Source organism: Schistocerca serialis, chromosome 4, assembly GCF_023864345.2.
Source record: "Schistocerca serialis cubense isolate TAMUIC-IGC-003099 chromosome 4, iqSchSeri2.2, whole genome shotgun sequence".
NCBI lineage: Eukaryota > Metazoa > Arthropoda > Insecta > Orthoptera > Acrididae > Schistocerca > Schistocerca serialis.
In genome coordinates, this window is record NC_064641.1 from 255,381,489 (window position 1) to 255,392,774 (window position 11,286).

At 42.2% G+C, this 11,286-nt stretch overlaps 1 pseudogene; it reads right to left on the bottom strand.

The window, feature by feature from the left end:
- Positions 1-2,664: 2,664 nt before the first annotated feature.
- On the bottom strand, positions 2,665-2,782 carry LOC126476177 (5S ribosomal RNA; annotated as a pseudogene).
- Positions 2,783-11,286: the final 8,504 nt, after the last annotated feature.

The window sequence follows — 11,286 nt, forward strand, 5'->3', positions numbered from 1 at the left end:
GTGTAAGAATACGATGTACACTGGTTTTAGGAATGCCAACCTCGTATTCAAGCTGTCGTTTGCTCACATGTGGATCCATAGCAACGGAAGCGAGAACAGTAACTGCGGCAGCTTCGTTTGTGCGAGTGCTGCGACAACTGCGTTGTCGTGGGTTGAAACTTCCCGTTTCCTGAAACGTCGCAACAAGACGAGAAAACGTCCGTCGGGAAGGTGGGTTCTTGTCAGGATATCGCTCTCTGTACAGTTCCCCCTGCCTATCTTCAACAACAACAACAACAACAATAAAAGAAATGTTACGTCGATGCAGTTTGTAGGAAGGATAGCCTTTACACAACAGTATTTAAAAGGACTAAACTACTGTACTAAATGTACCAGTACATAAAAAAACAGTACTGCAGTTACTGTTTGCTAACTTACATTCCACATAGATGAGTAGCATTTCTACCTTCTCTTCGTTGGTGTACATTCTGCTCATGCAACTCTTCAACTGACGATGGTTGACAAATGACAGGAGTGCATTCTACTTATGCTTACATCTGTCCTCTGCCAACGCCAGCGCGTGGATGTGTTCCACTATCCGAGTACCTGCACTAAGCGCTTGGAGCGTCAACATGAGTGTTGTGTTATGTAATTAATAACGTTGTGTTTCAGTGAATGGTACAGTGTGATACATTTTTGAATAGGTCTTTAGGAGGGGAAATGAATTACGGAATAAAAAATACAGGGTGCCATTTGAAAAGGCCATACCGCTGTAAAAAACAAAGCTACAAAGAAGGCAATCCCGCTGATTGATGTCCCCCAGACGGCTAAAGAATATTTGCTGTACACATTGTGTAATCTGCATCTGGACAAACAGTTATTTAGGATGGTCAAGACAAATAGGTGACCCTGTATGTTAGAATATGATCTATAACTTACATTTAAGTAACAATAATGTTGTAACTAATTGTGACATACCCTTTTCATGATACAATGAACTTGAAATTCTTCACTTACCTAAACTTTTAATAGTTATTTCCCGCTCAACTGTCGCTCTGGACACAAACAACGGGGTGGTGGACCCTGACCTTCAATCCAGCAGTGTTACCAACTGACTCTCCTTGAAAGTGTGAGACACAAGATGTGTCTCAGATTACTACCACGTCGCATAATCTCACCTCCTCCTCTATAGCAAGAAAGATATAAGATATTACACTTGTACATATGCAAAATCACAAAACATAAAACGAATAGGCATACAGAATTATGGAATTCACAACCGATTTACTGATAATTTAACGATTAAACGCTACACGTCAGAGATAGCTTTTATCTAAAAACTAGAGCGAACTGGGGAAATCTGTTTTCAGATTCAGCATTTCAAATATGCCCAGTATACGTTATACGTTCAAATATAGCTGGCAACAGGTATACTTTTTTAATTTTTCATTTAATTTTTAATTTCTTTTTTTTTTTTTTGTTTTAGAGCTGTGTTATTCAGAGGTAGTTGTCGTACACACTTTACAACGTTCCACAAAATTTTCTGCTGGCACGAGTAAATTGTGTCTACTTTAGGCTTTCAACAATTGAATTTTCAGTACTGCCCTACTAGAGCATAGACATGAGCATAAACTGCAGACTCCCGTTATGGGTGAGACTTAACCGGTGCACTCGAATTATTACTGTGACTGCAGTAATTACTTATTGAAATTGTCTGTATATGATAAAGAGTGTTAAAAGATCGAGTCGAGATGATTCATCTTATGTCCGTCAAGCCACCCACACACACACACACACAGAGCCACTGTGTGACTGATGCGGTGGAGTGTGGTGGGAAGAGTTGCGGGCGACCAGCGGTAAATCACTGCTCGCTGCTGAGGTGGGAGGGGGCGTGCCAGGCCTTTGTGTGGCGGCGCGGGCCATCACTCTCGCGCCGCGGGGTGTTGCGTCTAATGCCCTCATCAGCGGCCCCGCGCACGCTGCTTCACCAGCATGCACTGCCCCCAGCAGCACCGCCCAGAGAGAGCTGCGTGTCCGCTGCCTGGGTGGAATGTTTCTCCTTCCGTCCTAAAATGCAAAATTTCACAGCCATAAATGGCACGATAATTCAACATTTCTTCCCCATATGTGGAGGACAACTTAAGTGGGAAACAGTTCTTTTGAAGGTGCGTTACACAGCCTGGCTCAGCACTGACTGTCACAGATTGGAGCTGGTTTCCTCCAATCAGGAAGCTGAACGTCACGCTCGAACAGTTCAGCGTTGCCAAACTGGCTCAATAACTGGTAAGTTCACTTCCAGTTCCTTGTTCGGCTTCCTTTCATAATCAGTTTGGGTCTCGAATCCTGGGTCTGGCCCTCTTATTTCGTATTTCATCTCACAGATAACCACACCAAAAACAGCACATACAAGCGCGCGCGCGCGTGCGTGCGCACACACACACACACACACACACACACACATTCACAAACTCAATCATTTTTTTCCTCTCGAACAAAGGCACTGACCGACCACCGTGTCATCCTCAGACCACAAGCGTCACTGGCCCTCTTATGGAGAGGCATGTGGAGAGGCATGTGGTCAGCACACTGCTCTCCCGGCCGTATGTCAGTTTCCGAGACTGGAGCCGCTACTTCTTTATCAAGTAGCTCCTAAGTTTGCCTCACAAGGACTGAGTGCACCCCACTTGCCAACAGCACTCGGCAGACCGGATGGTCACCCATCCAAGTGCTAGCCCAACCCGAGAGCGCTTAACTTCGGTGATCTGACGGGAACCGGTGTTACCGCTGCGGCAAGGCCGTTAGGCACACACTCAATCATGTTAATGAAATAAACGTTTCATACACAGCACTTCCCAAAAAACTACTAGACACTGCGAGTTAAATATATGGCCGAAAGAGTCAGCTACAGGAATTGTGAAACGAACCCTGTCGTAGAGGACCGTGTGCCACAAAGGGCGCAGATTCACCACGAGATGGGAAATTCATAGGCATCTATTGTCTATTGAAGCCTAAGTACTGTAGTGTGTGAGTGAGACAGACGAGAACCTACGTCATAGGGAAACCCAGCGAAGCATAGCAGTGTTAAATACGGCGGACCTAAGATCGGCCAAAAAGGGAAACATTTACGAAAACTATTTAATTCTGTAGTAATTCAGGGAATTAAGCCACAGTAATTTTAATCTACCATCCTTCATAAAATTTCATGGTGATCCCAGTAAAACTTGAATACTGATCATATCTCTAACAGTTTAGGATTTACTGTTAAAGTGAAATTAACAAGTTTTGTAACAAAGACCTGAATGCTAAAATCTGAACGCTTTGGTCGATTTTAACGATTGACATTTCATATAGAAGCGCCTCATTAAAATGACAAATGTTGTAAATATCAACTCTGTAACTTTATTTGTTTGAAAGATACAGTAAATTTAAATTATCAGTAATTTCAGTTAAGCATTAGATCATTTCCTCCAACCAAACTCATTGAACGATGACAGCATGACACCTTATTGAATTATTAGGCAACAGAATATTTGTTGTAAGAGTTAGCACTTTTGTTCTTTATTTATTTATCAGAAAGCACATTGGTGCAAAGCTACTGGCCATGACATTCAAAGTTAAGAAGGAAATTGTATTGGTTTTATGTAAAATAATTTAACAATGGATATTATTGTTACTTTATTTAGAACGTGTAAGTGCTCAGGCTTTGATTATTTAAATATGTTAAAATGTAAAATAATGTAGCATAAGCTGTAGCCAATCAGATGGACGGCTTCAGGATAGGGAACTGCCCTAGTCATTTGAGCGAGGATATTCGGCGCGCGGGAAACGTGGCTGGGGACAGGCAGAGGGACAGTTCGGCTGGAGACATCAAAACGGACAGTTTTGGTCTAGGCCCAAAGGGTACAGTTCGGATGCATGCGGGAAAGGCAGTTAGGGTGTGAAACGACTTAGAAAATTTCGCGTTTTTTGGTATCCCGGTAATTAGTCTCTGAGCGGTGAGCAGCCGCGCGCCTGGTGTGAACTCTAACTTTTCGCATAGATAACTTGCATTTCGCGACGAGATTGTGAACGATAATGGACATGCGCTCGAGTGTAACAGTAACTCTAAATACGACCACTTTCGCTATTAATTTGCTTTCTGATTAAACATTATTCTACCTAAATTGCAACTTTGTGGCCTACAGCCATTTATGGATAGTTAATTTAGTTCTCGATATTATTATTGCTGTAATTATATGTTATGTTAACTTTGTATTTCTCAAACTTGCCATCAGCACAGGAAATATTTAAGTTGATCGATGAAAGGAGGATGTTCAAAAATGGTCAGGCTGCTGTAAGAATATGAAGAGATTGAAAATGAAACGATCGTCGCAATGACTGACTCTCCATATAGAAAAATCAAAACGATCTTTGGTGAAGTCAAAGGTAAGAACAGTAACATTAAGAGAGCAATGGGAATTCCACTGCTAAACATTCCATATAAAAAACATACGGGATCCACTACAAGCGTCAGATTTTTAAAAAAACTCTGGAAGATTTGCGATCGAATAAGGCAGAAGGGACAGATAATATACCACTGGAATTCCTCAGATCTTTGGGGGAAGTGTCAACCAAACTACATTTCAAGTCAATGTGTAGAATATACAGTGTTCAGCCAGAACATTATGACCACCTACCTAATAGCTGGTATGATCACCTTTGGCACGCATAACAGCGGCGACACGTCGTGACATGGAAGCAATAAGGCCTTCGTAGGTCGTTGGAGGGAGCTGTCACATCTGCACACAAGTCGCCTAACTCCCGTAAATTCCGGGGAGGGGGGCGATGAGCTCTGATGTTGCCAAGTTCAGTCATATCCCAGATGTGTTCGATTGGGATCAGATCTGGTGAGTTGGGGGTGGGGGGGCAACACATATATTGGAGCTCCATCACGCTCCTGGCCTTGTGACATGGCGCATTATTTTAATGAAAAATGCCATTGCTGTCAGGAAACATGATCGTCATGAAGTGGTGTGCTTGGTCTGCAACCAGTGTTACAGACCCCTAGCCCGTAATGGTGCCTTGAACGAGCTCCACTGAACACATAAATGCCCACGTGAATGTTCCACAGAGCATAATGGAGCCGCTACCAACTTGTCTCCGTCCAGCAGTACATGTATCAAGGACCTGTTCCCCTGCAACAAGACGATTCGCGTCCTCCTATCGGCATGATAAAGAAGGTATCGGGATTCATTAGATCATGCAACGGTCTGCCGCTGTGCCAACTTCCAGTGCCGATGGTCGCGTGTCCATTTCAGTCGTAGTTGCCGATGTCGTGGAGTTGACAGTGGCACATGCATTGGTCGTCGGCTGCGGAGGCCCATCGTTAGGAGTGCTCGGTTCACTGTGTGTTCAGACACACTTGCACTCTGCCCAGCATTGAAATCTGAAGTCTGATGTTAGTTTCGCGACAGAAGTTCGCCGCTTTTTTATTATTTAAATGTTTTTGCCAGTCTGCCCTGCTTTACGACTTTCAACATCTGCAATGAGGGGTGGCCGCTCAACTTTATGACTTCTGGATGTTGTTTCACCTCGATTTCACCAAGTGCTGATTCAATTTTGAGATGATAAAGTTGGAAGCTTTAGGTTTAGTAGATGTGGAGTGCGAAGTTGTGTCTTTCGACGTCCTGGGAATCAGTAGGTCTTTACGTGTGCTTTGAAGTGGCTGGTTGGCCCATGTGTAAGATTCTGCTCTTCCATTTGTTGGCACAGACATATCTTTGACAAATTACGCGTAGTCTGAGACTGTGGCCATCTTCAGTGGGATTGTTTCACATGCGTTGAAGATAAATTTAATTGTGCTCCATCTCTCTCACATTAAAACAAGTGCTTCATCTCTCCCAAGTAACACTCGTCCATCTCTACCGGTTGTCTGGGAAACGGATGATTGGACTTGTGTTAAGACACCAGGATATAATTTCCATGATGGTAGAGTGAGCTACAGAGGACAAAAACTTTAGGGGAAGACAGAGATTGGAATATATCCAACAAATAATTGTCCTACGCTGAGATGAAGAGGTTGACGTAGGAGAGGAATTTCTGCTGGGCAACATGAAACAAGTCAGAATACCGAAGACTCAAAAAACTAAAAGTAAAACACGAACAGTAACTGGAAAAACAGAAACCACGCTTAAATGTTGTGCCAAATTCTGCCATTAGCAACTAGCGTCGCAACAGTACAAGTATCTCAATGAATATCAATTATATATGCTTGATTTTGTCGAAACCTACACCAGGAAATAAACATAAGTTGAACGAAGCAGTATTGAGCCTACACCTTGTACCAGGGGTTAGTTGCAGACTATTATGGCAAGCCAAGTAGCCTATCTTTTATTAAACGCTGCACTAAGAGGATACATGACTATCTTTTAACATAGTCACCAAATCTCTGTAAGCAACGTTCAAAACGTTATACCGGTTCTTCAGTTTCACGACGGTAAAAATCCTCTCCTTGATTAAAGACGAATTCTAGAACCGCTGTGTGGATGTGCTCACAGTTGGGAAATCTGCGATTGCTGTGAATCTGTTCCTCGAGTGTCTGGCCTTGGCATCTGTGCTCTATGTCGACGGCCTTCCTTCTCGACCAGCATCACTGATGTTCGTACGGCATTTATTAAAATGTTGACACCATTTCACCGTGGTTAGAGACGACATTACATTTAGTCCATATACCGCCATTATGTCTGGGTTAAGCTGTTTTACCCACAAAACTCGTACTGTCCGTCTACTTCAACTTTGGAGTATATTTCCAGTAGTTGCTCCATTTCATTCACACTCTTTGACGCACCTGTTCATCTTACCGCAGTAGAATTGTGTCTTCTGGAAACCCAGAACAACTCTCTTGTGACAATGCGCCACCCTTGTTGTGTAGTGGTCTGAGCATGGGACGACAAGTGTAATTAAGCTTTTGAACTCCATCTGGGCATTAACGGGCGCATCATGGTCAGCAGAGTGCTCTAATCTGAGTAATGCACCGTTACTCATACCATTGTCTCCTGTTCCATCTATGAACATGGCTCATGAAGAAACTGACAGACGTATTGATATAGCACAGTTCATGTAACAGACATACTCCCTTTCAAATTACCTTCCAGATCACCAAATTATGAGCCACATGGATATCATCAACTTGGAATCTTCTTTGTAGACGCTGAATTCCAATGTGCGCAGTCAGTTCTCTATACGAAAGCTCTAGAAGTCACATTCGCTCACATTAACTGTGGCTAGCTGGACCGTGGTGTGAACCACAGTGTGATTAATTTCCGGTTTTAGTTCAAGAGCGTGTTGGAAATTAATTCCTCCGAATTTTTTTTATTCTCTTCTCATTATCGCTTGAGGTATTACGTGTCACGCGTATTACTCGGCCGATTCCCATATCGCTGACGCAAGCTGGAACTCTCTGCCGCCAGAGGGTTCTGATTTCTAGAGTGCTAACCTCATGGTGCGTGACAGGCGTGGATTGGACGACCGTGTACAGCAACCGAAGAGACGCACCGGAGAAAATGTCAGATGTTCAGGATGTCGTGTATTTAAAAGTCACGCTCAAAGACACCAGCATAACATCTCTAAGGTACTACGAGACTCCCAGAAAACTTTGTGCTCGGATTCGAAGAGTTTATCCACATAAAGAGTACCATTTCCTTGACCATTATACCACCAGACCACACAAGAGTCCTGTGAAATCTGCAACAATCGTACGCGTAGGGTTCACTGTTAGCGATCACCCTCCATACCGTACTGACTTGATCCCATGCAGTTTTCATCTGTTTCCAAAACTGCAAGAACTCCTTCGAGGCCTTCACTTTGACAGTGATGAAGCACTGCAAGCAGAGACGAGGCTGTGGCTCTGTCAACAAAATCAAACATTGTGCGTTGAGGGTATCACTGGGAGAAATGTGATCGTCGCCAAAATCACTATGTTGGGAAATAAATATGCGGACATGAAGAACAAAGATGCAGAACTTAATAAGGTTTATTTTATTTAAAAAATTTCAATAGTTTTCACATAAAATATTTGGAGGCATTACTTTTCAGCATTCCCTAGTAATTTACAAGAGCGTCTTTTCCTCTGACGTAACGTTACGGTCGTGGAGGTGAGTTATTTGTACACCTAATGCCGATGCTGAGGGGAGTGAATCTGCTTGTGCGGCTGTGGACAAACTGTGCGGCCCGAGGGCTGAGAGCGAGTCGCATCCGGTACCAGCCAGTCAGGTGACGAGAAGAGGAGTGTCGCTAGAAATGGGTTATTCCCAAATCTGGGAATTTGGGTGGCTGGAGCTTACTTGGCCTTTGTGCAGGAGACAATGTTCCAAGAAATGGCGGATCGTCAAACACGCTGAAATATGTCTTTTTCCAGTTTTCTGAGATTCTACAGTAACTGACAGTCAAATATTAATGAAAATCTGAGTACAGCAGCGATATCAGAAAAATTAAGATGCATCTAAACACACAACAATGTTTTCAATATCGTCAAAACTACAGAATTCAGTATTTGACAGCGAAAAAAAATTTTGATAATGAAGCGCTAAATTAACAACTCTTAAACGCTAGGGGCGATTTCAACATACGATATCTCAGATGACAGCACTCACCATAGCTATCGTCCCTGAAAGCTACGCATTTGTGTCAACTTCATTTTTGGTTTACGGCGTTTTTTCCCCTTTTCCATTACATAAATGTTTGGTAGAACATCTTATACTCCATATTTACACAGTAAATGGCCACACAATGAATGTCTCATATTTTGTAATATATGTGTTTTTATTTACTGAACAGTTTCCTATTTTGCCCGTAACTTTATTTCAATGCTAATTACAGGTGCTATTAAAAAGTGTACTAGTTTAAAAGTAGTCACTTGCATGTATTAGCAGGCACCACAATTGGAGAGAGAACGAAAAGACGCTTCTCTCAAGAAGGTATAAATAATTATTTAAATAATACTTAACGACAGTATGTTGTCATTTATCATGAGCACACTTGTGCTAGAGTATTTTCTTATTTATGAACCAACTGTTGCTTATATTTATCGTGAGTGATCTCAATGTAAAACCCGATGTCTGTGACATTTCTTTATCTAAATATTGTTGTGACATATTAATTCAGTCCTGCAAGTGGTCGAGTTCAACAAAATCACGTCTGCAGAGCGTAAGAACTACGTATTTTTGGTGGGAACAGCCTTCAGCCAAAGGGGAAGCAGTAGGTGTGAGGGCGTGAAAGGAAATGTGGACTGCTCGACCCTATGACTAAAATCGAGCTATTCTTTCTAAACAGAGTCGTGTATAGCCCCTGTACCTAAAATACGAGTAACCACAGATAAAGAGGCAACTGGTTTGTTCGTATGGGATGCTGCTTAGAAGGGCAGCTACACTAGCAGTAACCGTTAGGTACTATCGCACAGAGAAAGAGGAAACTGCCCAGCAGTAAACATGTATCATCACTGCCGTTATCGATGAGACAGGCAATTAAAAGGCCTTTGCTGTAGTACCGGACAATGCTCGAAATTTGCTTGCTACTGGCAACATTTTACACCAATGACATCCGCCTACTGAAAGCAAAGGCTACGCGGCTCACATTGCCGACCTACTGATAAAACACGTTTTTACTCCACGAGTACTTCATAAAATTAACTGTGTACCCAAAAAGATGGTTAAGTCACTTAAATGCCACCATCTTCCATAATGCAACATTGGAGGTTAATAAAGAGAAATAAAGAATATCAACTGTCACATTCAAACATGTCTGCAGCTCGTGGTCTAGCGGCATTGCTGCCTCTGGATCACCAGATCCCGGGTTTGATTCCCAGCCAGATTGGGGACTTTCTCCACCTGGGGACTGGGTGTTTGTGTTTCCCTCATCATTTCATCATCATTAGCATCATCATCATCATCATCATCATCATCATCATTCGCGACAGTGGCTGGATCGGATTGGGTGAAAAATAGGATTTGTAAAAATTTGGACTTTGTATGGGCGCTGATGACCGCGCAGTTCAGTGCCCCACAAATCAAACATCATTACACTCGAACATCTATTCTGAACGCGATGGGCTGCTGTAGCAATATGTTTTGACAGCTTTTTAAAAAACAGGCAAAGTATACTGGAAATATTCCCAGTGTGTATTCCGACAAGCCCGTGAAGACCAACTTGGTACTGAGTGAGACATGGTGGAAAGTGGTAGACTGTCTGCAGTTACTGAAATCCATGCATAGAGCTATAACCCGAACAGTGGCAGACAATATCATTTTGTTGGAAGTATTTGAGCTCCTTTCTATGATTTCAGCAAACATACACACAGTTCTGAAGGGTTGCAAAATATTTTCTGCAGTAAACCGTTCAATTATAGAAGCTGCTGTGAAACCCAGAAAAGAGGTTACATGCAAAACTGTCAATGCAGCAGCAAATTTATGCATCCACGACATACGGGAGGAGCTGTTACTGCAAATGAGGGAAGTCAAGAAGTGGACTGTGTGGCAACATTAAGTAAGTTGCTTCAACTTGATTCTGGAATTGTTACGGCAAGTCTAGAAGAATATCTATCTGGTGACTCATTCTTTTCGAAAGATTGTCTCTGGACCGCCACTGATCGAGGGTGTGCATCGAGTCAGTGGGGAAAACTGTACACTTAGCAACCACCGTGCTCTTTGGCATCCAGGATGTACCAACCACCTCATCTACGGAAGAACGCATGTAGGCCACACTTTGTCGGATTCACATGGAAGTCCAAAACAGGTTGTCTCCAACTCGGACAGAAAGAGAGGTGTCAATTTGGATGAAATTCTAAACACGGTATGGCATTAATTTTCATTTTTCGCAAAGGGTGAACGATTTACAATGATATCGTTTCACGACACTGCACCTACATCGTGTTTCATCTATATCAATACATTCATGTCAATTCAGAAAATATAATTCATTTCAGACCTATATATCTATGTTACAACACAAAGTTGGCAAGTACTAAATTTTAAAGGATATGTGATACAAAGGTATTATGGAAATACGAGATATGTTTGAAGTAGTATATATAAACAGGAATACCAGCACAGATTATTAAAACAGCTGAATTTTATTAAAAATACTACGAAAATTGGCTTGAACCCTCTAAAAGTATCAATAATTATAAAACCACTCAATTTTGTTAAAAATACTAAGACAGTTGGCTCAAAATCTCTAAAAATATAAACTGATCAAGATATTAATTAAAAAGTGTCATTCACTGGATTAATGCAATAATTTCTGAAACCTTATATCACATTCATTACATCTGTT